The sequence below is a fragment of the Molossus molossus genome, unplaced genomic scaffold, assembly GCF_014108415.1.
Source record: "Molossus molossus isolate mMolMol1 unplaced genomic scaffold, mMolMol1.p scaffold_m16_p_20, whole genome shotgun sequence".
In the NCBI taxonomy this organism is placed as follows: Eukaryota; Metazoa; Chordata; class Mammalia; order Chiroptera; family Molossidae; genus Molossus; species Molossus molossus.
In genome coordinates this window covers 45,587,657-45,615,544 of record NW_023425356.1, presented here as the reverse complement: position 1 = coordinate 45,615,544, position 27,888 = coordinate 45,587,657, and the positions used below count along the sequence as shown (strand labels likewise).

The window sequence follows — 27,888 nt, the reverse complement described above, 5'->3', positions numbered from 1 at the left end:
AACATTGTCAGGGGAAGCCGGAAAGTGGACCTGGGGACAGGTGTCTGAGGACTCATGGACACCTTCGGAGCGGGCACCGTAGGGCATAAAGCTGCCTCCCGCGTCTTTGGCACATCACACGGGACCTAGGATGCTTCTCTGTACCCAGCAGGCTGCTAATGAGGGTTTATGATCAGACCATGAAAGAGGGAGCAGAGACCAAGGTCAGAATACTGTGCCCTGGGCTGTTTGCAGAGTCCACCTTCTTCCAGGTTCTAATCCAGGAAGACGAGGGTGGGCCCAGGAAGCTGCATTTTTAACAAGCACCGTCAGTTGATTCTGAGGCATGGTGGGCAGGCCACCCTGGGGAAATGCCAGCCGGAGCGTCCGGGTACCAGTGTGTGGTGATGAGAAGCTGGGACCCGCAGCCCCACCGCTGTCTCTAGCTGTGTGTGGCTTCAGCCCCGAGCCTCACATCCCTGCCCTCCACCTTTTCAGTTTTCCAGTGCCGGTTTTTGTTTCTGTTTCTTTCCCTTGAATTCCCTGGAATGTCAGATTCTTTCAGAAGATAAGCGCTTCATTGGTGTTCGGAACCTGGAGTTTTAGAAACCTCCAGGCCGCTGTGTCGCGTTGGATACATTCTGTACGAAATGAAATGCTTGTGTTTGAGCCTCGTGTATGGATCCTGCAATCTGCGACCCTTCGTGTCCTTTTCTTAAATGGAGAGGTTCTGATCTGAACCCAGCCCAGCCCTGCCACGTCCACCCCCAGGTCTCTGAGCCTTCTGAACCCCCATCTCAGAGCTGTCAACCACAATTTCTTTCTTTTCTTTTCTTTTAAGATGCCTCGTGGAATCAGAGGGGCAGTTTTTTGGGGAGGTGTCGAAGAAGAAAAAAATAGAGAATGCCTAAATTTTTTTACTTCTACTAGAACTTAAAGTAAGTGCACTTCTCTGGGTTTTTGTTTCTGTTTTTTTTGTTTTCTCCTTACAACCCAACCTTCCATCGTAAAAATAGAAGGAGGACAAATTATACAGCGTCCTCGGCTGTGTATTTTATTACTGCATTTTCGAGAGCAGTATTTGGTAGTCACTCCGATAATCTGAGGGCTGAGGTCTGCGAGAGGGAGTCAACACCACCTTGCCTGGTGTCTGCCCTCTAGTAACCCCGTGGGAGGGACATGGCCCGGGAAGGGATCATCACAGAACATTAACGAGGCGGCGGCTGGGGCTGGCGCCCAACGCTTCCGAGACAGAAAACAGTAACGAGGCCCCGCAGGCCCATTGTCTGCTGGAAGAGGGGTGAGGAATGGGAAAGGTCTCTCTGCCTTCCCCGCAAATACAGGGCCTTGCTCTGCTGCGCCTGGTTGCCGGCTGGGAGGCAGGGAGCTTGGAGACGGTCGGACCTGGCCCCGGAGGCATCTCGGACCTCTCAGAAGGCTGGGGGTGGGTGGTGCACTTTACTCGTTTTCTGAAACTATATTTTGAAGTTAAATTTGGTCATGTTTTCTCCGATAGGTAATGGGGCTTCGGGAAAGATCATGCATTTCTTTGCTTGTGTGGAGGCGCTGAGCTAGCGGGGACCCCCTGCCGCAGAAACCGCAGAGAAGTCGCTCTGTGCAGCCCTGGGCTGTCGGGGACCCCCACCAGCTGTGCCGGACCCTCATGAGCACAACCGAGGGCCCAGGACAGGAGCACCCCACTGGGCCAGGACGTGCGTGGGCCCTTCAAGGTTTATTCTGACCCCGGAGCGCCAAGTGTGACATTTCCACTTTAAATATCATCCTGGGCGGCCGGGGTCCTAGAACATCGAGGCCCCCAGGGCGGAAGAGGAGTTCGGGGACCAAGCCGGGCTGCCATTCAGTCCAAACCCTTCCTTCTGCATCACAGCTTATGGGATCGAAAAGCCAGGACAGTCATCTTGAGCTTTTTTACTGGAGACCCCAGACCTCTGTGTCCCCCTCTCCTCTGCTTCCATTCTGGGGCTGCATGAGCCAATTGTCATTTCGTGCCCTACACCGAAAAAGAAACCGCAGTTATAAACACAAACACTGCCCGGGTCGAGCTCTGGCCCCCGGGGAAGACCAGTCCTACAGGACAGCGATGCAGAACCTGGGGATGCTTTCCTAGCTCCCAGGACGGTATTTTATTTTTATTTTTAATTAATCAATTTATTTTTGTTACAGATGTTTCTCCTCTTCCCCCCACTGATTTCCCCCTCCCCCCCTCCCTGCCCTGTCCCCAGCTTTGTTGTCCATGACCTTTGTTCATGCACACATGCATATAAATTCTGTGGTTTAATCTCTCCCCCACCACCCTCTCCTCTGGGGATTGTCAGTCTGTACCCCACTTCCACATCTCTGGGTCTACCCCATTCCTCAGACTGTTATGTTCAGTATATTCCACAAATAAGTGAGATCATATGATACTTGTCTTTCTCTGTTTGGCTTGTTTCGCTTAGGATGATACTTTCCAGGTCCCTCCATGTCGTCTCAAAGGATAAGAGATGTTTCTTTCTTACAGCTGCATAGTACTCCATTGTGTATATGTACCACAGTTTTTTTATCCATTCGTCTACTGGTGGACATTTGGGCTGTTTCCACATCTTAGCTATTGTAAATAGTGCTGCTACGAGCATGGGGGTACATATATTCTTTCTGATTGGTGTTTCAGGCTTCTTAGGGTATATTCCTAGAAGTGGGATCACTGGGTCAAATGGCAGTTCAATTTTTAATTTTTGGAGGTAACACCGTATTGTTTTCCATAGCCGGGATGGTATTTTAGAGATGGACGGAGAAAACAAAAATATTCCATCTCCGACCTGTTGCTTGTTCAGGACCAAGCACATGACAAAGGGGTCGTTCTGGGCCACCCCCGGAAGGCCAGGGGGACAGGGCCTGTGCTGCGTAGACACGACCCAGAGCAGCCTGTTTCAGACAAAACATGTTGTTCTGAAACTGCTGAGACCCTCTTGGCCCTGGAGGGTGCAGAGCTCCCCTGAACATTTTAGGGGCCACTGATGCGCAGCGGCGACGGCAGGTCGTGAGACGGTTGTCTTTGAGGGCCACACAAAAATGAGATGGCAGAAAAGTGAGGTCTTACCAGGGTGGCTTTCTGGACAAAAACTTAAAATGTCCAAGGAAATACACGATGCGCTGACAGTGGCAGGACGGGAAAGGGCCGCCCTGGGGCCTGGTGTCACCCCTGCGTCTGAGGCCTGGCCCGGCCCTGCTTCCTCTCCCGTCTGGAACCCCTCTCAGGCTTTCACTGTGTGTGGAAGACACCATCGCGTCCGGAAGGGTGCGCTCTTCTGTTTGAGCGGGTTTCTTTCTCTGCTCCCCAGTTTGCGGTCAGGGGCTGCGTCTTCAGTGGGGGGAAGGAGAATGCCCCATGACAGCGCCTTTCCATCCAAGCAAGAGCGGTTCTGGCCCTGGTGCAGCATGTTCAACGTAGAAACCCACATCCTACCTTCTAGAACATTCTCCAGGTGCCCAGGGCCACGGAGGTCTGTCCTTCCTGGGTGGCCCATGTTGCCAGTTCATTTGCAGGGGCTCTGACAGTTTGGGCGCAGAGCTGAGTGTCCTCATGGCTGTCGGTGAGACCTTTCGTGGTGCCAGAGCCTGGTAGGAAGAGGGGGTCGGGCTGGGGTCGGGCTGAGGCCGGGCGCCAGAACCATCTCCCTGTGCCACCACGTTCTAGAGCGGAGTTCCAAGGAGGCCAGGACTTCCTAGCCTTGTGCTGCGCTGAGAAACTTGAAAGGCAATGGGTGAGGGCACCTCGTGGGTACAGGTTGCCTGGCTGGGAGCGGGAGGGGCGAGGAGAGGCTCCCCCAGGGAACGCGGGCTTCCACTGAGCGCTCTCCAAGCCACAGACCTTCGAGGCAGCCTGGCTGTGTCCTGGGCAGCTCAGTTTAATCCCGAAACCCTGAAAGCTGCTGAATTCTCGTCTTGCTATTGCTGTCACCAACTGGGAGCCAAGAAAAAGTCACCAAAATAATGAAATGCCTCGCTAAGCTTGAAAACAGAACCATGGGGACTTGCTAAATAAACAAGTTATGGAAAAACTAAGTGGAATGGATTCAAAGACTGTTCCAAGGTGGACATAATGTTCAACAGGGAGTTTAAGCCGAGGGGGCGACTGGGAAAGAAAGGCACCCACGTGGATCCGAGACTGCAACAAGGCTCCATCCCCAAACAAATGTGCGTTATTTGTAGTAACTTTCATACGCTGTTGTATTGATTTAAAACTCAGCGTAACTTCATTCATTTAGATGTCCCTCATTTCGAGTGCGGGTAAATGCTCGCGGTTAGGCTGGACGGACACTCTTTTTACTACCTAAAAGCTTTACTAAGAAAATTCAGGGGACAAACAACAGTGCAAGGGGGAATGTTAGGTTTAATTAAGAAATCAGCTCTTTAGAAGACGTTAGCACGATAATTGTTGATGGGTGGACGGTGCTGTGAATTATGAATGAGTCATTCATTCTTTGATGGAGGCTGACCGGGCTCTCCTCTCAGGACGAGGAGCCTTGTGGGTAGTCGGAAGGTCGCCCATTGCATCTCATCATCATCAAGCAGTAATGACGGGGTCCTCCTGACAACAGGGCACATGTGTTGGGTGTTTATTACACGTGGGCCCCTTGGTTGCTGCTTTGTGAGCATTGAGCCCTCACGAAAGGCCTGTGAAGTATCAGGCACTAGCATTGCGGCCATTTTACAGATGGGAAAACTGAGGCACTTGGAACCTAAGTGCCCCGCCCAAATGACCCAGCTGAATGAGTACTTGGGAAAGAAAGACGGACACACCAAGCTCTCTGCCTTTATGAAATTTACTGTCCAGTATCTTTTGAATGTCGTCAGTTTTCTAATTTTAATAAATTCAGACCAGCTTCATCTTCCAGCTGATCCAAGTTTGGTGAGTTTCACTAAAAGAGAGCAATAGGAGAGTGTTCTAACCAGTTGACTGTCGCCACCTATTATAACAGGAACGAGGGCAAAGGGCCAATGGGATCTCCAGTCCGCACTCGGGAATCGACTCCCCGAAGAACATTCTTATTTCCAGATCGCGATGTGGTATTTATTACACCCAAGCAATGACAAAAACACTAATGATTCTGTAACAAAACCTCAGGGAAGCTATTAACACGTTGGCACTTGTAATTCATGTGGAAATGTTCATTTTATTTATCAGAATTGTGGCAATGGGTGTTCATGTAATTAAGAGGCTGGTACACTGGAAGGGCAATTTCGAGAAGTTCATAATATTGCAGTCAAGCATGAATTTTAAACTCAAAAGAAAATTGGTTAAGCATCTAAGTGACAGCTTAATTTTCCCGTGTCCCTCTCGTCTTACATGGCTCGAGAGCTGTTTAACAAAGGAATTAGATAAATGTGTTGTATCACTTAATAAGATGTTTTATGGCAAATTCATTTAAATGGTAACTACCAGGCTCATAAATACGTAGCCAAGAAATATTTCGATAATAACTAAGGAGAACCGTCTTGCGTCTCAGAGGCAGAGTAAGATCGAGTTTTTTCGACTGCAAAGAAAGCTTTGGCGGAGTCTAATCCATGCGATCGGCAGTGTACAGCCAAGAAGGCTCGAAAAGCAGGTTTGAATGAGGAGGAACCCAGCAAAGGCAGAGAATGGGAACAATGGAAACCGAGGGAGACAAAGAGATCAGAAAAGGTGGCCAAGGAGAACACCCACCATCGGTGACTCACACCTTCACCGGGAAGCTGCTCAGCTGGCCAAGCCCTGAGGTCTGGTTATCTCTCCGGCCCAAGTGTCTGCAGGTGGGTGTGCCGCTTCCGGGGCCCCGCCTTCCTAAGCCACCTGTCTTTAAGGTCTGGATTCATTTGTTCGCAGTAAGCACTTAGGTACCATTAATTTTGGGTCAGGTGCTGAGTCAGGGGGCACACCTGTGAACAAGGAGAGCCGGTCCCTGGCCTGTAGAGCTGACATTCTGGTCAGAGGAGTCAGTCTGTAAACAAGTAGATAAACAATTGTGAGAGATGCAGGTGGTGATCTGGGCTGTAGAAAATGAAGCAAGGTGAGGGACTGAGTGTGCTGGAGGGACAGAGGGGCTATTTAAATAGGTGATTAGGGAAGGTCTCTATGAGGTGACCTCTTAGCAGGGAAAGAGCCAGCTATGGGAAGCTCCAGGGGAAAGCACTCCAGACAGAGCAAGTGCAAAGGTCCTGGGGCAGGAAGGAATTCAATGGATGAGGATGAGCAAGGAGGTGCCAACACAGCTGAACTTCACAAGAAGAGAACGTGGGAGATGAGGGTGGAGGAGTCACAGGGGGCAGACCGTGTGGCCTTTGAGACCATGGCCAAACTCTTGGATTCTCTTCCAAGTGGAATGGGATATCACTGAAAGATCTGAAGCAGGGAAATGATAAAATAGTCTTGCATTTGTCAGTTATTACTCTGCCTACTCTGTGGAGATTGGGTTAGAAGAAGAAGAGAGGAAGGTGAGTGAAGAGAGTAACCCATCAGTATCCTCTTCCTCCCACAGAGATGCCGGCGGGCATGGGTCTGTGACCCCGCTGGGGCTGACGTCTGTCCAGGGGGTGTTTGTGCTGTGGAAGTTAGGGCAGGGTCTCCCTCCTCTCTTGGGAATTGAGCTATAACCTCTGCCCCTGGAGGAGCCAGAGGAGCGGAGGGGCCGGGATGGGGGTGGGCAGCATGCAGGCCTACCTCACCCCCTGACGTGCCAGGGCTGCCGCTCCCCTCAGCTCTTCCTCCGACTCCTCAGCCCTGCAGAGGGCGTTCCAACAGGTGCGTGGAGGTTAGGGGTGGAGGAAAATCAAGAGAGGGAGGGAGACCTGGCCTTGGAGCTGAACGTGGGTGGGATCCGAGGGGAAGGAAGCAGAGACGGTGTGGGCTCTTGGCCCCGGGATCTCAAGCAGAGAGGGCTCCGTGACCCCGGCAACAGGACAACTGCATGTTTTCTGTCTCGACATCCAAGCTGTTCACTTCCCTGGTGACAGTGCAGCTGCGGGACATGGGAACAGCACACCCGATAACAATTCTGAGTCGAAACAGTCGGAACGGTGGTGCAACAAAGAAACCAGAGAACAAACAAGGACGGTGCCTTCGTGTGCGTAACATATGAGGCCAAGAAACACGAGTGTACACGCTTTCCTTTCAAATGCAGGGAAAGGGGATCCTGGAGTTTCTCTCCACATTCTAATGGAAATGAATCCGGATGAGCAAAATATCACAAAAGCTGTCTTTTTCTGGCGTCATCCTCGTGTTTTATTGTCGTGAATGATGCATCTTCATAAAGGCGTTTATAGCTTCTCTCTTGCCTCAACTCCCAACTCTTTTTTATAAAAAGGGTTTAAGTTTCTCAGCCACCAACTGTCTGTCCACCCCCGAAGTTTCACCCAGACCCCGCTGTCTCTGTTCAGTACGGCTCAAGTCAGGGGCCTGCAGGGAGAGAGGGCTGCTGAGTCTGGGGGTCAGTGTGCATTTGCAGAGGCCTGATGGCCAGTCTGCACCAGGGAGGGGGGGAAGAGGAGGAGGTGGATCCAGAGACAGGGTAGGGTCAGGGTTCAAGGTGGGCTGTGACTGGATGGGGGAGGGGAGGACGCCGGCAGGGGGCGGTCCAGGCTCTTCCAGGAGGATGTGAGGCTCTTACACTCTAGGGGAGGGTCCCGAGCACCTCTCCTGCTGGCTCCAGCTGGCTCTGCTCCGCTGACAGCAGCTGTCCTCCTGGGGACAAGCCAGGCCACTCCCTGGGAACTAGGGTTCCAGCTGCGCCCTGTCCTCCAACACGGCCTCTCCTTGGCCCCTGCCTGATCGTTACCAAATGCGAGGTGTGGCCGAGTCCTGCGGCAGGACAGCCCGTGGAAACCACGGCTGGTCCCAAAGGGCTGTCGTTCAGCCCCGGACTCGCTCAGTGCAAACACCTGCCCTGACATTCCCGGGGCCCTTCTTCCGGGGATTTAAAATGCTCCGCTCCGCCTGGGCTTCGTGACCCTGGGACTTTTTAAAGATGATGTGCACAGGGGTTGTCAATTAGAAATCTAAAAGTTACTTTTCTTTTTCATCTACGTGTCATGTAGTAGGAGAGCACTAATCTCATTTATGGACGTGGATCACGCCTGGGTCTGAGTGGCTCGCTGAGCTACAGATTCTAACCTGAAGCTGCTCCTTCCTCGTGGGTTTGTCCTTTGTGTTGAGGGAGGCCACATGCTGCAGGTGGGGCCCGTGGGCTTAGGAGACCCTGGCACCTCGACAACCTCACCTGAGACGTCTGCCTCCTGCTGGCTTCGAGTTCATGCAGGAGGAGGGGCAGCCTCCTCAGCCCCGCTCATTCTCGCCAGCATCTGGGCGTCACTGTGGGAAGGGAGGGTCCTGGACCCTCGGTCCACAGACTTCACAGAGATGACAGACTCTTTCTGCAGATGAGGTAGGAAGTGGGGATCGGGGTCAAAGTGATTATCCGAACTCCCCCGAGCAATGTATCTGTGGCCAGGGTTGCGTTGGGCGTCACTGGGAGGCATAACTCAAGGCAGCCAAGGTGTGGGGACCGGGGCAGAGATGAGGCGGGGAAGAAGGACAGCAGATGCCAGCGAGCCCTCGCTTCACGAGGGGACGCCACAGCCGTTCGCTGGGTCACCCGGTGTCTCCCAGGGCTCCAGGGGCCCTGCCGCCCTTCCGAGTGGAGAGGGAGCGAAGGGATGTACCTGCGGATTCTTTCCATCTTCTGTCTTTCACGGTCCACGATCTCTCCATGGGGTTACCCCCGGCTCGGAGCCACGGCGCCTGCCTTGCCAGGGGGTCACTGGGGGGCAGCCCTGTGCCCACCTTTTGTTTATTAAGACCAGGCCTGGCCTCAGAGGCCCCGTGGTCCCCCCGCTGGGAGGAGCAGGGAGGGCAGGACAGGGGTGCCGGCAGACCCGGGAGACACGGAGACTGGTGGTTCCGTGGCAAACGAGGAGTTGGGAGTTTGAGAAAGGAAGTTATTCTTTGCCTTTGCCCGGAAACGGGCCCCACGAGAACTCCAGGCGCCGCTGACAACTTCTCTCCAGACTCGCCTCTGTCCTTAGCACCATGGGGAAGTCGTGGGCCCAAACGTTCAAACGTCCTCGCTGACAAACAGCCCCAGCTCATTGCCCTGCCGAGCTCGAATGGTTGCTGTGTGACCTTATGAAAGCCGCTTGACCTCTCTGAGCCAAGAGGGCAGTTTCGTGAGGTCAGGGTAATACATACAGAACGGGGGTCTCCCGATAAGGCAAAGCAATAGGGACTGTGTGAGCGCTTTTAAAACCCTGCTGCACCCTGCAAGGCGTGGGGGTGGTTATTAGTGCTCCCCTCCGCCCCCACCCCCACCCCTCACCCCCCCGCCTTCTTGCTGGACCACACACCATTCCTCTTGAGAACCTCTGGCTTCTCTTGTGACCCTCCCAAGCTTGTGGGCTTGGTCCCAGCTATGTTTCTAGCAAGTCTCCCTCCCGTTCTGGCCCCCAACCCGGTGCTCCTTCAAGCTCATCCGTCCCTGAGGCCACCTGTCCTTGTCACTCCATGGGGGAGAATTCTGACAGTCATCAGGGATCCTAGTCTTTGGGCTATGATGGTTTGCTAGGGCAATGCTTTCACAATTAAAAAAAAAAAAAAGCTTCATTGAGTAAGCTCGCCACAAGGACCAGCGTGCTGGAGCCAAAGGAGCTTGCCTGGGAAAGGCAGGTCCAGCTGGACCCAGAGTCTACATTCAGGCTGAAAAGAAAGGCATCTCGGCTGGCTCATGTCATTGCCAAGCCCACCCCCTCACCCTTTCCTGTGCGCACCTCACTGAGGCTCCAGGACCCGTGCAAAGTAGGAAGGCCATGTCCGTTTTCACGGTGAAGCCGGAGGTTCAGAAAACAGCGATTTGCCCGAGGCCCCGAACAGCCCGTCCGAGGCCAGGCCAGCTGGGAGCTGCCTTCCCGCTCCGGGTACTTCCTCTTACACCTCCATCCTTTGTTTTGCCGCGTCCCTGTTCCCTTCATTCTTAACTCACAAGAACTTTTCTCCCCTGGGATAGTGGCCCGGCGTCCGACCGGTGCGGGTGTTCTTGGTGACACAGTTTCTCTAACTCACCGAGGAGGCCAGTCACAGAACCATGCAGCCGTTAGGGCTCAGCAGGGACCACGTGGGCATCTCCGCCTTGAGCTCCCTGGAGAAACGAGCCAATGGCTCCGCGCTGGTTGAGGGATCCTGGTGATGCCACGACCTGCCCCAGAGTTCGGAGCAGAAGAAAGGTCCAGGGTCTCTCCCAACTCAACCCCATGTTTGGGGGCTTCCCTTGGGTGGGGGCCCCCAAGCTGCACCCTCCACCTCCATCCCTAGAGGGTAACAACAGGTCTCCACTGTGCTGAATGCTGTTCTGCTGGGTTCTGTTTTCCTGCGGGCACCGTGCAAGGTGGTGGTATTTTGAGGGGAGCTGGAGGATGGGAGTGGAGTGAGCAGGGGCTAAAGAAGCGGAAAAGGAGAGTCAGGGAGGAATTCGGAGAAAGAGCAGAGATGCTAAAGGGGGTGGAGTGGCTGTGTGATGTAATGCGTTCTCCTGGGTTTCCCTCTGAACAGTTCCGTCAAAGTGAGGTTACTAATCGGTGCTTTGGGAGTTAATGGGGGAGGGCAGGGGGAGGACAGAGTGGGCTGAGACTCGTTGGGCATGAGGTAAAAATTGGGGCAGCCCTGGCCAGTGTGACTCAGTTGGTTGGGCGAGGTCCCAGAAGGTTGCCGGTTTGATTCCCCGTCAGGGCACATGCCCGGGTTAAGGGCTCCATCCCTGGGGGGGGGGGGGGTGCAGGAGGCAGCCGGTTGATGTCGCTCTCCCTCTCTCTCTCTCTCTCTCCCTCTCTATAAAAATCAATTTTCAAAATTCTTTAAGAGAAAATGGGGCAGCCCAAGTGCTCCCCGTCCTATCATGTCGCAACCTGAGATTTCATCATGGAAAGGGGAGTCTGTTGCTGGCCCAGATCATCGGAGCATCCGTCTCCGAATCTGATGATAAATGTATTTGTATCAAGAATTTCTCCTTTGCGTCTGCTCCAAATCACTCCCCTTTGAACTCAAATTCAAATCCATTTTCTCCAGTTGGGCTCCAGGTGAATTCTTGCCAGTGACCCAAACTTCACTCACGGACTCCAGGGCCGGAGAAGAGGCGTCGCCGGGGAAGGGAAAGTACGTGGCCAGAGTCGATGGAAACTGGGACCAAGCAGTTTTGGCAAGTGAATTACAGTGACAGAGGCTGGGCCTGCAGCCATAGGAAGAAGCTATTCCTGTTCTGAGAAGAGGTGGTGAATCCCCACTGGGTGAGAGACATTACAGGGACAGTCAGAAATATCTCGTCCACCAGTGGTTCAAACTCTCATGTTGATTGACGCCCATCGGAAGCAGCCAACAGTGTGGACCACAAAGTGGGACGCTGACATTCATCGTTCGGATGGATCCAGACATCAAGCAAGATTCCCTCTCCTGCCCTGGCCAGTTTGGCTCAGTGGTTAGAGCGTCGGCCTGCGGTCCAGAGAGACCCGGGTTCGGTTCCCGCTAAGGGCACGTACTTCTGTTGCAGTTTGTCCCCGGCCCTGGTCGGTTGCTCGGGTGGCAGCCACTCGATGTGTCCCTTTCACATTGATGTTTCTCTCTCTCTCTGTTCCTCTCTCTCCCTCCCACTCTACCTGAACAAAAAATGGAAAAATGTCCTCGGGTGAGGATAAAAAAAAAAAAAAAAAATCAATAAAATCCTTTTAAAAAAAAAAAAAAAAAAAAGCCCTGGCCAGTTTGGCTCAGCGGTTAGAGCGTTGGCCTGCGGTCTGGAGAGACCCGGGTTCGGTTCCCGCTAAGGGCACGTACTTCGGTTGCAGTTTGTCCCCGGCCCTGGTTGGTCGTGCGGGTGGCAGCCACTCGATGTGTCCCTTCACGTCGATGTTTCTCTCTCTCTCTTCCTCTCTTTCCCTCCCATTCTATCTGTACAAAAAATGGAAAAATATCCTCGGGTGAGGATAAAAAAAAAAAAAAAAGATTCCCTCTCCTCAGCCCTGTCCTGTCTCACGTGTGGATCCATGTTCTGTCTGTGGGTGACAGCCAGACCTAAGCCTGCTTCCTGAGCAATGAAAATCCTCCTTGCTTGTTAACACAGCCCCGCCTCGCTAAGCTAAGGGTGTTCTGTGCAGAAACATGGTCCTTACAGCTACTGTAACAAAGTACCACCATTCGGGAGGCTGGAAGTGTAAGAGGGTGCCGGCGTGGGTGGGGGAGGGCCCTCTTCCTGGTCACAGACTTCTCCCTGTGTCCTCCCAGGAAGGAAGGGGCTAGGGGGCTCTCTGGGGCCTCTTATTATAAGGACACTAATCCCATTCATGAGGTCTCTGCTCTCATGATCTAATCGCCTCCAAGGACCCCACCTTCTAATACCACCATGTGGGGTGTTAGGATTTAACATGATTTTAGGGGCACACACACATTCAGACTGTAGCAGATTGCTACAATCTGCAAACCTAACCACTGTCCGCCTCCATGCAGGGCCTACCTTTAGAAGTAACTAGGTTTGTGTATGTGTGTGTTTTTAATAAAGATGCAAATATTTATCCTCGTTCATGTACATGCATACGTCGTACATTTATTTACATATCAAAGGCAGGGAAGGTGACTAGGCTCACAGGACAATACTATAGCATCTATTTTGTGGGACCATTGCTTTTTTAATCAGCTACCATTTAGATTTCAGGGCACATTTTACTTCTCATTTCACTTGACACATGAGAAAATTGTTGCAGGCTAGTTGAGCTGTAAGGTGAACTTGACTGTGATAATGGGACACAGCTCAGCAAAGACAGCAAGGTCAGCTGACCGGTGTTCTGTTCTCCTCGGCATGCTATATCTCCTGACCTGGTTCCGGATCACCTCTTTGTTCTCCAAAGACTATCAGATTAGCACCAGGGTGGCCCAAGAATATCTTTTGTACAATTAACTGGTAAGGACACCAACCAATGTATATGGAATGAATGGATTCAAAGAGGCTACTTAGTATGTGTCCTTAATCCTTGACAGCCAACTTTGCCCTGAACTATCAGCCTAACTTCCTTTCCCCAGATAAATCTGGAGCTTCTTAGGTGGGTGGGGAAAATGTCTCGCATAGACAATGTCTGTTTAAATCTCCAGTCCTACTATTCCAACTGTATCGATCCGGACAGGGTAGTTATTTGTGGTAGCAAACAGCCTCCAAGTCATAGGATTACACAGCGACATTCATGGCTCACACCGTTGTTGTTGCTTTGGCCAGTTACCCAGGGCAACTGCCCTCACATGTTGACTCATTCTCGTGGCTCTTCCTTATCACACTCCCCTGATTGCCACAGCAGGGACAGAGCAGGGAGGGGAGGGGGCAAATAAATGCTTCCACCGGAAAGTGACATGTGTCATATTCCATTCGCAAAGCAAGTCCCACGGCCACACTGAACTCCAGGCAGGCAGGTGTATCCATGAGCGGTCCCTGTAAAATGAACCACCTCAAACTTATGCTTGCAAAAACATAGTGTAGTATTTCTCGTGTTTTTGTAAGTAGGCCGGGCAGCTCCTTTGCTGCTTTTGCCTGGGTTTGTTATACAGCTGTATTTAGTCAGGGCCAGAGAAGCTGAAAAGTCCCAGACTCATGTGTCTGTAGTGGCGCTGGCTGTTGGCTGGGTGCCTCGATTCTCCAGGTGGCTTCTCATCCTTCAGCAGGCTCAGCTGCCTTCCTTACGCGAGAGCCCTGGGTCAGTGTTCCAAGGGGTCAAAGGTAAAAGCTGCAAGCTCTCTCGAGCTTGCACAACACTTCTGCCACATTCCAATGGCCAAGGGCAGTCAAAGGCCAGCCCAGATCCAAAGTATGGGGAAACAGTCTCTTGATGAAAGGAATGTAGATACTGTAGCCATGTGCTTTCATCTATTACGGCAGGGGACATGTACAGCCTATTCTTGTTATTGGTGGTAGGTATGTTCTATAAAGTCATTGCCAACCCTGATTTAGAGAACACTGGACCATTGCCCCTAGGGGACACTCAGAGTTAGGTTCCTATGAGCCTCTGGACACTACATTTTCATCAACTGATCAATATATAACCTTGTTGTATGTGTGTATCTATTTAATGACACCTTATTTAATATATATTGTTGACTCAATATCATTAAACTCATGGCCAACAGCACTATGACTCATGACTGAATAAAGCTTTTCTAATGCGTATTTTTTTCATAAGACACATCACGGCCCTGTGCTTAGGAACTCTAGACAGCATGTCAGCGTTGCACTGGGAACCATTTTAAGAGTGACGTCTCCACCAAAAAGTACAAAAATGTCACTAAATAGTCCTCAAAAAGGACACACATTTATAGTATAAGAGCTGAAACAAGAAGGTAAAAAATGCTTTGTATTACCTCAGCTGGAACATGCGTATCAACACAAATTTCTCACCATCTGCCCATGTCCATGATGACTATGAAAGCAACATGAGTATTGATTGGGGGGGTGGGGGGGTTTACAAATAAACTTTAGCAAGTAGGCAAATTTGCAAACATAGAACCCACAAATTATAAGGGAAACCAGATTGGTCAACAGTGGTCATTTCTGTCACAGGCATAGGAAAACAGGAAAGAAATGAACATTCATGGAGCACTTATTATGTGCTGGTCTTATGCATTTACTGTGTCATTTGATATATGTTATATAGTGTATGTAATATGTAATGTAATTAATATGATTTTTGTATATGTTGCTGGATGCAGTTTGCTAATATTTGTTGAGAATTTTTCTTTCCTCGTGAATGTCTTTGGTTTTAGCATCAGAATACTACTAACCTCACAGAGTGAGTTAGGAAGTATCTCCTCTTCTTCTAATTTTTGAAAGAGTTTCTAAAAGATGGGTGTTAATTCTTCTACAAACTTTAGGTCGAATTCACTAGTGAAGTCATCTGGTTCAAGGCTCTTCTTTGTGGGAAAATTTTTTATGGCTAATTCAATCTCTTGTCATAGGTCTAGTCAGAATTTCTATTTCTTCTTGAGTCAGTTTTGGTAGTTTGTGTCTTTCTAGGAATTTGTCCATTTCATCTAGGTTATCTCAATTGTTGAAATACACTGTTCATACTATTCTCTTATAACTGATTTTATTTCTATAAAGTCGGTATAATTCTTTTGTCATCCTGATAGTCATGATTTGGGCTTTCTTTTTGCTTAACTAAAGGTTTGTCAGTTTCTTTATCTTTCAAAATAACCACCTTTTAGTTTTGTTGGTTATATCTCCTTTTCTCCTCTCTATTTTCACTCTAATCTTTATTGCTATTTTCTTTCTGTTTCCTTTGGATTTATTTGCTCTTCTTTTTCTAATTTCTTAAGGTGGAACTTGGTTAGAGATCTTTTTTCTTTCTTCATATAGCACTTACAGCTATAAATTTCCTTTTAAGCACTGTTTTTTGCTGCATCCCATCAGACTTGGTATTTTCTTTTGTTTGAACTTATTGTTTTCATTTTCATTCATATCAACGTCCTTATTCTAAAGTCCCTAGTTATTTTTATTTATTTATTTTTTTTACCTATTGGTTATTTAAGAATATGTTGTATGCCCTGGCCAGTTTGGCTCAGCGATTGGAGCATTGGCCTGAGGACCAGAGAGTCCTGGGTTTGGTTCCCGCTAGGGGCAGGTACCCAAAAAAAGAGTATGTTGTATAATTTCTACATATTTGTGGACTTTCCAAATTTCCTTCTGTTACTGGTTTCTAATTTTATTGTGATTAGAGAATGTACTTTGTGTGATTTTAATCCTCTTAATATTATTGAGACATGTTTTGTGGGCAAACATATGATTTATCCTGGAGAAAGATCTATGTGCACTTTAGAAGCATGTGTGTGTTGCTGTGATTGGGTGGAGTTTCCATAGATACCTGTTAGATCTGATCGGTTTACAGTGTTGCTCAAGTCTTTCATTTCCTTGTTGACCTGTTTAATTCGTGTATTCATTATTGAAAGTGAAGCATCAATGTTTCCAACTACTATTGCTAGATTATCTATTTCTCCCTTCAATTCAATTGTTTTGTTTCATGTATTTTGGGACTCTGTTGACGTTGTCATGTTTTTGTTCAATAAATGTCTACAGATGGAATAAATAGGCTAACCAAAAAGCTTTGTGTTAACTTGTAGTGTTTTGAAAAAGTTGACTCTGACCATGTTTGCCAGTTTCCTCAATGCCTTTACAGAGGAGAGTTTTTTTGGGGGGGTCCCGGCTCTGCCTTCTTCACTCGTGTCAATTGGTAGCTATCACCCCATTCTATCAGCTAGGATTAGTTTCATCCAAGTGTGACAAAATCCTAAAGGGATAGTGGCTTAAACACACTAGTTCTGTTCTCTCACATCAAAAAGTGTAAAGTAAGTTCAAAACATTTAGAATGTCCAGAGACAGCAGCTTGTTCTAGCTTTCAACCCTGTCACCCCTACAGCCTGCGCCCACCTTCACGGTCTGAGTCTCAGGCCCAGCACCGTGTCCCGTTCCGGGAAGCAGGGTGGACGGGCTGACGAACGGCACACACCCTTCCTGTAGGGCCTCCCCGAAATCGCACATGGTATTTCAGAACAGGCGCGTAGCCCTGCCCAGCTACATGGCAGGTTGACAAGTACTGTCTTTCTTTGGGAGGTCAGGTGTCCAGCTCAAAACCAAGGGTCCGTTACTAGGGAACTAGGAAAACCAGCTGTGTCTGCCACGTGCATTTGACAGGGGCAGACAGCGAGCCTTAGAGAGGCTTAGGATTTTATCCAAGGACACCCAGGCAGTGTGCAGTGGCGCTAGGATTCAAATCACGTGGTCTGACCCTAAAGTCTATACTTTTAACCTCCACTATTCAGATCCAAAGAAGCTGATGAGGTCACACACAAGTGCAGATGTGTCTGGCCCAAAGGTCATCATGTTTCCATTATTTACCCCAAAGCATCTGTCTTTCTCTGCTGGGCCACTAAGAACTGTGACAGAAAAGCAGACCTCACTGTTCAAGCTGAAAGTGCCCGGTGGGGATCCATCAAGTTACCTGAACAAAGCGCACCGAGGACAACCACGAGCACCTGAAGGGCAGACAGCACGTGACCCAGGACGGTAGATGATTAGAAATAGAGCGACTGAGAAACAGATACAGCAAAACTTGATATTTTCTGATGTGGAATTAAGGAACCAACAAGGTACATGTTGTGAATTTCTATTAAGAAATCAGAGAGCCCTGGCCGGTTTGCCTCAGTGGTTAGAGTGTTGGCCCGCGGACCAAAGAGTCGCGGGTTCAGTTCCAGTCAAGGGCACGTGCCCCAGCTGCAGTTCAGTCCCAGCCCTGGCTGCAGTCGGGCGGGAGGCAACCAGTCGATGTCTCTCACTTCGATGTTTCTCTCTCTCTCTCCTTCTTTACCTCCCTCCCACTATATCTGAAAATAAATGGAAAAAAATATCCTCAGGTGAGGATTAAAAAAAGAAAAAGAAATCAGAAGGAAGGAAAGAGGGGGAATGGGAAGAGATAAACCAAAGAATATATGCATATATGCATAACCAATGGACACAGACAATAGTTTGGTGAAGGCTGGAAGGGGGTGTCAATGGGGAAAGAGGGGGGTACATCTGTAATACTTTCAACAACAAAAGATAAATTTTTTAAAAAGAAATCAGTTTGAGAGTTGTGGTCTTGAACAGAAAGCTAAGTATGTTTTGTTTTGTTTTCCCCAGTAATCTCCGGACTCTCAGGCCCCTCCACCCAGCCGGGGGGTTTATTAGTCTATTCTACTCGCATCCGACTCTGGGGTGGAGGGGAGGCCCACATTCAGTCCGGGTCTAAGGGTCCATTGAGCCTAACCCAACCTGCCTCGACTCACCGTTGTTTTTCTTTCTTCATCACCTCTTATTTTCTGCACCTTGGATTGTGCTCAAGTTGAATTCATTGAGATCTGAGTAAGTCAGGTCATGTTGTGACTACAAACCCAGGACAGGTTTTCCGTTCAGGCAGAGCTCGTTTCCACGGTGCTCAGAGGATACGCTCACCAAGGGGGTGTCAATGGAATTGCAGTTTGATAACCAGGCAGAAGCACAATTGAAGCTGTGGTGACTAATTCAACCCCATTCACAGCCACCGAAGATAATCCACTGTTCTCCACGGTTTGAATCTGACAAAAAAAAAAAAATGGCTCCAGCAGTTGGAGTAATTCTGGCTCTATCTAATGGTGCCTGTTTGCGTTCCTGGAGTTGAAAGCTCGTGGTTGGACCTTGAGCCCCAGAGAGAGCTCCCATCTGTCCCTTCCTTTGCCCCTAGAAACCTCCTCATTAGTACACAGCAGATCCCCACTGGCCCTACCCTGCCCTGGCCTCCCCCAAATAACCTCTGCTGATACCGTTCTTCTACACGTATGCACGTGCAGGAGCGCGCACACACACACGCAGGAATAGCTCCAGCCTCTGCCTTTGTCCTTCACTTTGAACTTTTTTTTTCAGGCTTCCCCAGAAAGTCAACAGATGTCTATAATGAGAACAGCAGGTTTCATTTAGTTTTTAAAATTTAATGAAACACTTTATTTTTAAATCGTTACAGAGTCACATGCAACGGGAAGACATCATACAGCGAGATACCATGTGTTCTTTACCCGATTTTCACCGGTGGGAACATCTCGCGGACTCGAACACAAATCTCCGCCCGGAGACTGCCCGTGGGGCCATCCCCAGATCTTGCTCAGATGTCGCTGTCTCACATGCACTTATTTGGGTGCATGTTAGTTAGCGCTGTGCTATCTCACCACATGCGGAGGTTTGTGTCACATTCTCATGGGTGTATAGCAAAATCTCCTGGCGCTAATTTAATTTTTTAAATATCTAGTTTCATATTTCAACTTTAAATTGTTGCTGATGATTTGTACAGCTTCTGTGTGTTTTCATGTTTCAGAAGCTTATTTACCACTGAACACTCGGTGAAGTGTTGGAAAAATTTAAATACAAGTTCATGTAATTCAACCTCACTCACCAGTCTACACTTTTCTCAAAACGCTGAGAATTCCGTCCGCGCCGGCTTTTCAGACATGACCTGATGCACAATGGTCAAACCTTTTGAATAATTGTCACCTCCAAATCAGCATGACATAGACTGCATGAATAATGTAGTTACATGGCTATTCCGGCTTCCATGGGCCTATTATAAAGAGAATTGCTTTGTCCGCATACCAATTATGTTTCTATAGTCATAAAACGTTTTCCTGATCGAAAATTAAACTATGAAAAATAAACACCTGTCTCTTTCTCTCCAGCCTGTACAGGATGAGAACTGAGGTGAGCTGCTCCTTGACTCCCACTGTGTGCAACCCAGGCCCCACCCCGGCTGTCAGGTCACGTGCGCCTGAGGGCAGACAAGGTAAGAAGGAAGGCTCAGCCTCCCAGGAGGCCACTTCTCTGGGAGGGAAATCTGACATTTTTAGCAGAAGGCTACAATGTTTACTTTGTGGAAAGTAGACACCCAGTTGCCTGGATACAGTCAGGAATACATACGGAATCTGTGGGTGACCTGTCGTCGCCTCGTCCCTTTTTGAGTGTCCAAAGCATTAAGAAGAAAATGAAACGGTTCTACAAATAACTCCTACCTGCTCGGGCTGTCTCTGCTGGTCCTCTGGGTGTGTGTGTGCATCACACGCCCACACAGTGCGTGTAATGAATGGCTTCGTGTAAAAACCCTGCAACAAACATCAGCCCTATAGATTACCAGGGAGTCCTAACTGGGTTCGTGAGCAACGCGACTTCTATAAAGGCTATAAATAGTAGGCACATGCCTCCTAAGCAGTGCAGCTATTTATTTTTTTAATAGGGGATTCTCATGTTACAAGGACATCACAGATTACTGAATAATTTATATAATGGTAGATTATATGGGCTCCGGTCTTTGCCAGTGAGCTCATACCCAAATGTCTAAAGGAGATAAGGTGAGTAAAAGCCAGAGCTCAGGCTTGAGAGAGCTGTTTATTTATTTTTGTTAGACATGTATAACATCATAGCCATCTATACATTTTTTTCATATTCTCTCAGCTGCAAACGCCGTATATATAATAGAGCCATTACTTTATTGCTGACAGTTAGCTAACTCATAATAATACATTCAACACACAGCACTGAGAGATACAGACTAGAATAATAAATGACCTTGTCTACACTTGGTGATTTTAACAAATGACTGTGATGTATAAGGGTGTGTTTGTCCTCTATGAAAATATAAGCAAACTACACGGGAGCAACAGTCAATGAAATGATGTTAGATTTGAAAAATGGGGGTGAGAGGAGAAAAAATTTGGATGGGTATTTTTCTGTGAACATCTATTGTTATCTTTGCAAATATTTAGAGATGAAAAACAATCGCTTCTAAGCTTATGGTCTGAGTTTGCCTTTAACCATGTGCAGTTCTCAGGGGAGCACAGTGCCTTGGAAGATGGGCACACTTTTCTGCCAAATGCAATTTTGTGATTGAGATCAAATTTATTTTAAACGAAATTTTATATCTGACCATAGAAAGATGGCAAAAGACCTGAACAAGCACATAACACAAGGAAATTCATGTGGGAAAGGGAGCTTTGTTTTATTAGTAAGCAGGGAAATGCACATTAAACTCACAATGAGATTATTCCATTTTTAAAGCTGGACAAGAACAGGTGCTGATGCAGATGGTGAGTGATGGGAACTCTCGCTGCTTGGTGGAATCCAAGCTGAAGCAATGATTTGGGGGAACGGTGGCTGTTCCTACTGAGGTTGGGAATTCACACACCCTCTTCACAATGGAAGGAATGCCACTGTGGGAAATTCTATATGTATACCCCCGGGCCGGGACTACACAAGAATGTTTATAGAAGCATTGTTCATACCGAGCTGGACACAACCCAAACATCCGTAAAGGGCTACGTAAAACAAGAGCCAATGACCTCGGTGGCGATGAATTTCACAAACGTCCTGTGGAGCAGAAAGAGCAAGATGCAGACACAGAGCCAGGGGCCAGCGACAGAAAGCTATGAACGGGCAGAACTGAACTCTGTCGCTTAGAGTGACGACGGAGAGGGTAATGCTGAAGGATGTCACTAGGAGAAAAGTCAGGATGGGCAGTTACTTTTGGAGGAAAGGAAAGAATGTGATCAAAGAGAAGACTCTGAAACTTCTGCACCCTGGAAATACGTGTGTGTGAGCGAAATGCTTTCTAACCATTCTATTAAATATAAAAGATCAGGATTTTTTTTTAAAAAAAGAGAAATCCCTAGTTCCATTTAGTATCTTTAAAAAATGAACTTTACATGTTCAGTTCAGTTGAATGAACGTTTGAAACAGAAGCCAAACCTCATGCGGCTCCTTCCTCATCAGCACGCGGCAGTCATGTGGGAGATGTCACGCAGAGGCCAGGAGAGCGCGTGGGAGCACAGCCCGCCAGCCCGGACCCTCTGCAGCTCCTTCCCTGAGCGGTTCTCTGGGCCTCGCTTCTCTGTAAAGAAGATCAGAACTTGCCATGGCCGGTGTGGCTCAGTGGATTGAGTCATCCCACAGACTGAGAGGTCCCGGTTCGATTCCTGGTCATGGCACGTGCCCAGGTTGCAGACTCGATCCCCCAGTAGAGGGCGTGCAAGATGCAGCCAATGGATGTATCTCTCTCACATCAATGTTTCTCTCTCTCTCTTCCTTCCTCTCTCTCTAAAAAATACAATCAATAATTTTAAAAAAAGAAACATATTTAAGAGGATCAAAACTCCTCTGAGTGTCTCCTAATATATTTTGGGAGCTCTCAATGGGAACTTTAAAAATATTTAGTATGGCCCTGGCCGGTTTGGCTCAGCGGTTAGAGCGTCGGCCTGCGGTCCCGAGAGACCCGGGTTCGGTTCCCGCTGGGGGCATGTACCTCGGTTGCAGTTTGTCCCCGGCCCTGGTTGGTCGTGCGGGTGGCAGCCACTCGATGTGTCCCTTTCACGTCGATGTTTCTCTCTCTCTTCCTCTCTCCCCCTCCCACTCTATCGGAACAAAAAATGGAAAAATGTCCTCAAGTGAGGATAAAAAAATATATATATATATATATTTAGTATGAAATTCTTTCCAGTTGACAAATCTAAAGAAAAGGAGCATCGCCCTGGCCAGTTTGACTCAGCAGTAGAGTGTTGGCCCGCGGACTGGAGAGTCCCAGGTTCAGTTTCTGCTAACGGTACATATCTCGGTTAGTTTGTCCCCAGCCCCAGCTGGGCTCATGTGGGTGGCGACCACTCAAAGTGTCTTACTCACATCAATGTTTTCTCTCTCTCTCTTCCTCCCTTTCTCCCTCCTGCTCTATCTGAAGATAAATGCAAAAATGTTCTCAGGTGAGGATTTAAAAAAAGAATAGGAGCATCATCTGGGTCCTCCATAGGTCCACCTTGGAGCTCACGGTGCCAGCATTGCCCTGTGTCCATGATCACGCTGGGGCCCAGATGAGCTCTTTTCCTCATCTCAAGTCAGAAGAAAACACAGGTGACCTTCATGAGTCAAGTCTGTGTTTGCCAAGTGACCTCATGGGAGGGTCACAGCCAAAGTTTTCATAGGAGTCTGAAGACACAGTGTGGTGTGAGGTCTGCATCGTGGGCGATGCCCGGCCGGAAGGAGTGACTAGGCACACGAGGGACACAGCGAGGGGTGAGTTGCAAACTCTCATCCTCTGTCTCATGCAGCCACGTTGCTAACAAGTTTTACCGGTTTTCTACTCGGTTTGTCAAAATCATGAGTTTGTTTGGAGTTTATCGTTGTAGCAGTCAACACTGGAAACCCTCAAAAATGGTTTTCCTGGAAAGACACCAGACATCATACGAATCTGCGCCCCACTGACCCCGTGACTCCCTCTGACCCTCCCGTGATTGTGCATCCATGTTGGAGCTCAGGCACTTCCAAAGCACGGGGCAGGGTGGGGCCTGGGTTCACCCCTTTAATCCACACAGGACTCCTCGCTGCAGGCGATTTTGCCTCCAGGGGCACTTGACCGTGTCGGGAGACATCACTGTCTGACTAGAGGCGGGAGCTGGTCAGTAGAGGTCAGGGTTGCTGCTGAACATCCCACAATTCTCAGGACAGCCCCCCCCCCCCATGATAAGAACTGTCCAGGTCATAGTGCAGGTAGCGCTCAGGTTGAGAAACCCTGGTTTTGCTCCCAAAGGCTTTAACTTCGGCAGCAAGGAGGCTTCTCCGTGTCCGTTCCCAGTCGATCCCGGTAAGCAGGCGTTTTCTCCGAGAACTTGCCTCCCGCGCACCTGTTCCCTCCCTCACCGCACACAGACAGGCAGCCGCCGGCGGGGTGCCGCATGTCCGGCCTGAGCTCGCCGTGGAGGTTTGGGGGGCGGCCATGCCACTGTTTTCTGAAGCTACCTGATTTCTGGTCGTCCTCCATCCGGGCCTGTTCTGCGTCCACACAGTGTCTGCCTTGCGGGGACCGATGCTGAGGCTCGTGGCTGGTCTCTGGAGGGGCCCACGTCCCCTCGAGGATAATGCTGGAAGCGGGTTCGAACAGCAGTCTCAGCGACAGCTTCGCACGGGCCGGAGTGGGTTCCCACATCCGAGGACTCGATCCACCTCCGAGGCTGGCCTTCGGGCGCACCGCGCTGTGCTTGCCTGCCTGTGACCTGCCGGGTGTCTGTCCTCCTGCTGCCTGTCCAGGTAATTGTTCATTCACGTGCACCCTGCGGTGTGCTCCAGCTCTAGCTGTCTCCCCCACCAGACAGTAACTCCCTGTGAACGGAGCCTTTCGAGACTTCTGTCGTCAGTGGCAGACGCCCGCGTGCTCGGCTCCGTGGACAGCCACCGCCGTGGGAGCTCTGCAAACACACCACGAGCAAAACCGGGCCAAGTGGGGACGTGCGATCCTAGCAGTGCCCGCCGCCCTCCCCGGCTGGCCCCCCGCTTGTTCGCCTCTGATTCTAGTGACCAGAATCCGGTCACAACCAGCCCCCGGGGTGCAGAGCCTCGGAATCGGCAGCTTTCTCCCGACCAGAGAACAGCCCTTCATCTCTAGGGCCGGAAAGGGGATGTGCGCTCTGACCCGCTGCACGTCTGGGCTCTGACCCGCTGCACGTCCGGGCGGGGTTCGGAGCATATGCGCTCTGACCGGCTGCACGTCCGGGCGGGGTTCGAAGCATATGCGCTCTGACCGGCTGCACGTCCGGGCGGGGTTCGAAGCATATGCGCTCTGACCGGCTGCACGTCCGGCGGGGTTCGGAGCATATGAGCTCTGACCGGCTGCACGTCCGGGCGGGGTTCGAAGCATATGCGCTCTGACCCGCTGCACGTCCGGGCGGGGTTCGGAGCATATGAGCTCTGACCGGCTGCACGTCCGGGCGGGGTTCGAAGCATATGCGCTCTGACCGGCTGCACATCTGGGCGGGGTTCGGAGCATGCCTCAGTCTCGACCCCGCCCACCCCCCACTCACAGGGTCAGTGGACAGGCCTTTGTCCATCCCTGACAGCCACCGACACAAGGCAGCTGACTGGACGCCTCGCACCCTGCCGAAAACCACCACCCTTTCCTCTCCTGCCCCCTTTTATTTTTATTTATTTATATTTTAAGATAATTTTTTTTCTTTATGGATTTGAGAGAGAGAGGAAGGGAGAGGGAGAGAGAGCTAGAAATATCAATGAGAGAGAACATCGATTGGTTGCCTCCTGCATGTCCCCAACTGGGGATCTAGCCCACAACCTGGGCTTGTGCCCTGACCGGGAATTGAACTGGGACCTCTTGCTGCGTGGCTGATGCTCAACCAGTGAGCCACACCAGCCGGGCCTCCCCTGCCCCCTTGTATTTTTATTTTTTATTTTTTTATCCTCACCTGAGGACATTTTTCCATTTTTGTTCTGATAGAGTGGGAGGAAGAAAGAGGAAGAGAGAGAGAGAAACATCATTGTGAAAGGGACACATCAAATGGCTGCCTCCTGCATGACCCCAACCAGGGCCGGGGATGAATTACAACCAAGGTACATGCCCTTGACCAGAATCGAACCCAAGTCTCACTGGTCTGCTGGCCGACGCTCTAACCTCTGAGCCAAACCGGCCAGGGCTCCCTGCCCCCTTCTAAAAAGGAAAAATAATAATCCTCTGCCTACTGTGTAGTCTTTCAAAACCCCAGTGGGAGCACCATGCCTCTGGCACAACATCGGTGCCCGGGGTTTGGCCAATAGGGCCCTTTTCCCGGGGCCCGGACTCTAGGGGCCTGCTCAGCCCTCCCAGGCACTGCTGGGGGGCACTGACAAGACTGAGGGGTGCACACATCTGCATTCGGCACACACAGCCCACAGACTTCCTCTCCCTGTGTGCTCTTTGGCTGACATGCCTCCCCTTTGGTTTCTGATGTGGTTACCCTCGTCCAGGTGCCTGGGCCGCGCTCACCTGGAGGCCCGCGTGGCTTGAGGCTGCTCACTGCGATGGGATGGAGCTTGGCTGAGGAGGAAAGCAAAACTGAAATCCAGGGAAGCTGAGCCCTGGATGGAAGGGGCCTGGCCACAGAAAGGAAGGCCCATGAGGGGGTCAGAGGTCAGAGGGGTGAGAGTACAGCAAGTAAGGTTGGAGGAGACGGGCTGGTGGGCAAGTTCAGGCAAAGTCTGTGAGCATTAGCAGGCTGAGATCTGGCCTGTTTGAGGTCTGGAGAGGAGCAAAGAGGGAGGTGGCTTGACAGCATCCAGGTGACCCACATCTTCAGGTCCGCGTCAGCCAGGGCTCAAATCTGTGACGTCGAGACTTGGTTGAGGGGAAGGGAAGGAGTCGTTGTGATTTTCCCCTTGACTTTACTCCAACACAGTGATAACCTGGGGCCCAGTCTATGTCTCCGAAAGACAAGCCAGACCCTGTCCTAGCAAAAGCGTAGGCCAGCCACCAGCTCCATGGTGGGAGGCGCTAAATGTGGCCCGTGCACCTGGTGTGAGCCAGAACCTAACTTTAGCCTCCAATGAGCATATGCAAAGTAGGGAGCCAGCTGCCCGTCAGCCTCTCTCAGGCCACTTTTGTTTTACATCCTGCACCTGTGGAGGTTTGCATGTCGGAGACCACTGGCCAGTCCCCAGGCTGAGACCCTCGGGAATTTACAGCAGGACTCCTTGTTCCCTTGGCAACAGCCAGCTCCTCTCCCCCTCCCGCCCCAGAAGCAAAGCTGCAGTTTCTGCCGGGCTGCCTGGGGTGGGCCCTGCGGGGGAGGGGCCCCCAGGAGGAGGGCTTTGTGGTGAGGACTGGCCCTGTGAGATGGGACATGATTCGAGGGTCAGTTCAGGAGCCCACGGTCCAGTTGCAGGTGATCCAGGCTCCTTACTTCCCCTTCCTTCTGGCTGCAGCCTTTCTCCATAGTCGATGAGCTCCCTGAACAGAATTTGGACAGAGAAAATGAAAGGAGGAAATGAATAGCTCTGGTAAAAGCTCTGGTGGGAAGGACGTTAAAACCAAATTAACCAAATGCGATTTCAATTTTCCCACACGCTCTCCGGCTCCTACAGGATGCAGAGCCAGCGATCAGAATGAAATGTTGGGTGTAGGGACAAATCACACTTTCCACCCATTCGCCTGTGAGTTCTCTGGTCTTCCTCTTGGAAGCTGGTGGGCCCCGCAGCCAGGGGCTCCTCTGGGACCCCTGCCATTCGGTGACACCACGCACACGCCTGCAGACTGCAGGACAGGAGGCCCTGCCAGAGACGCCGGATGGGGGAGAGCTGTGAGGAGGAGGCGTGATGTCCTCTTGCCACTGTGGAAAGACACGGGGATGGGCCACGGGACTGCAGAACGTGGAAGAGGCCAAGAAGTGCGTCTTCCCACATCAAGCTCTGGGCGAAGGCCGGAGTCCGGAAGTCTGGCCGGAGGATGACCACATTTAGAGGAACATCAGAGAACAGATTCGAGCAGCGGGAAGAGGCCAGGCAGCACGGGCCTCAAGTGCCCCTCTGGCAGGAAGGGTCCGTCTCGCTGCCAGGAATCCCAGGGCTACAGCCTCTGCGCGTGGCCTCTCTCCTTCTCCTTGTTTATTCTTCCTCTTCATCGGATGCTGTCACTCAAAGGAAAATGCAAAGATGGGCGGTGCAGTTCCAGGAAGTTCTCTGTGGCTCCACAGAAGCCAAGTGGGCTCGGAGCCTGCAGGAAATGTCAAAGCAGGTGCAAAAGGAGGAAGTCGATGTCTTCCGGGCGAGGAGCTGCTCGATTAAGCTCTGCGGGTCGGTGGGATGAGGGACAGAATTATTGTCCCCATTTGAAATCCGGTTTCTACCCTGTCCATAACAGGTCATCCGAACCACAGGCCCTTTGGGAGGGCCAACTCGCTTAAGGGGTAACTGTTGATGTCGTGGCCCTAAAGCCACTCTACTTGAAGAAATCACAACAAGAGCAGTTGAGTTCCTACCCAGAAAGCTAAGTCTGTCCAATTTAATGCCATACCGACATCCCTGTGCCTTTGGTAAACAGCTGGTGGCCATCTGGGATCGTGGGGCTACAACTCACATCACCCAAGTCAGTTTCGAATCCCGCCCCGGGCGTCCTGCAGTAGCCGGAACGCCCTGGCAGTGTGGGCACGTGACTTACTAAACTGCCCTCCAAATCAAGCCCATTATTACGTTTTTTTATCCTCACCCAAGGACATTTTTGCACTTATCTTCAGATAGAGCAGGAGGGGGAGGAAGAGAGAGAAATGTTGATGTGAGAGAGACACATCAACTGATTGCCACTTACACGACCCCAACCGGGGACAGGGACAAACTGCAACTGAGATATGTGCTCTCAGCGGGAACCGAACCCGGGACTCTCTGGTTCGTGGGCTGTCGCTGTAACCACTGAGCCAAACTGGCCAGGCTTCAGCTCACTACTTACGTCAGCCCATGACTGAGAGATTGACGTGTTCCCTCTGATGCACCCCACGGGTAGGGTACTGTTCCCACC

General features: G+C 50.5%; 1 long non-coding RNA gene across 1 annotated transcript in view; it reads left to right on the top strand.

Moving 5' to 3' along the window:
* LOC118637137 overlaps positions 1-27,651 on the top strand; it is a 32,273-nt gene extending 4,622 nt beyond the window's left edge. Inside the window, exons 2-10 of the long non-coding RNA XR_004960904.1 lie at positions 821-917; positions 1,496-2,118; positions 5,490-5,772; positions 16,844-17,170; positions 18,556-18,768; positions 19,262-19,365; positions 22,069-22,170; positions 22,303-22,634; positions 27,238-27,651. This is a non-coding gene — a long non-coding RNA (uncharacterized LOC118637137). The remainder of the gene's footprint in view (positions 1-820; positions 918-1,495; positions 2,119-5,489; positions 5,773-16,843; positions 17,171-18,555; positions 18,769-19,261; positions 19,366-22,068; positions 22,171-22,302; positions 22,635-27,237) is intronic.
* Positions 27,652-27,888: the final 237 nt, after the last annotated feature.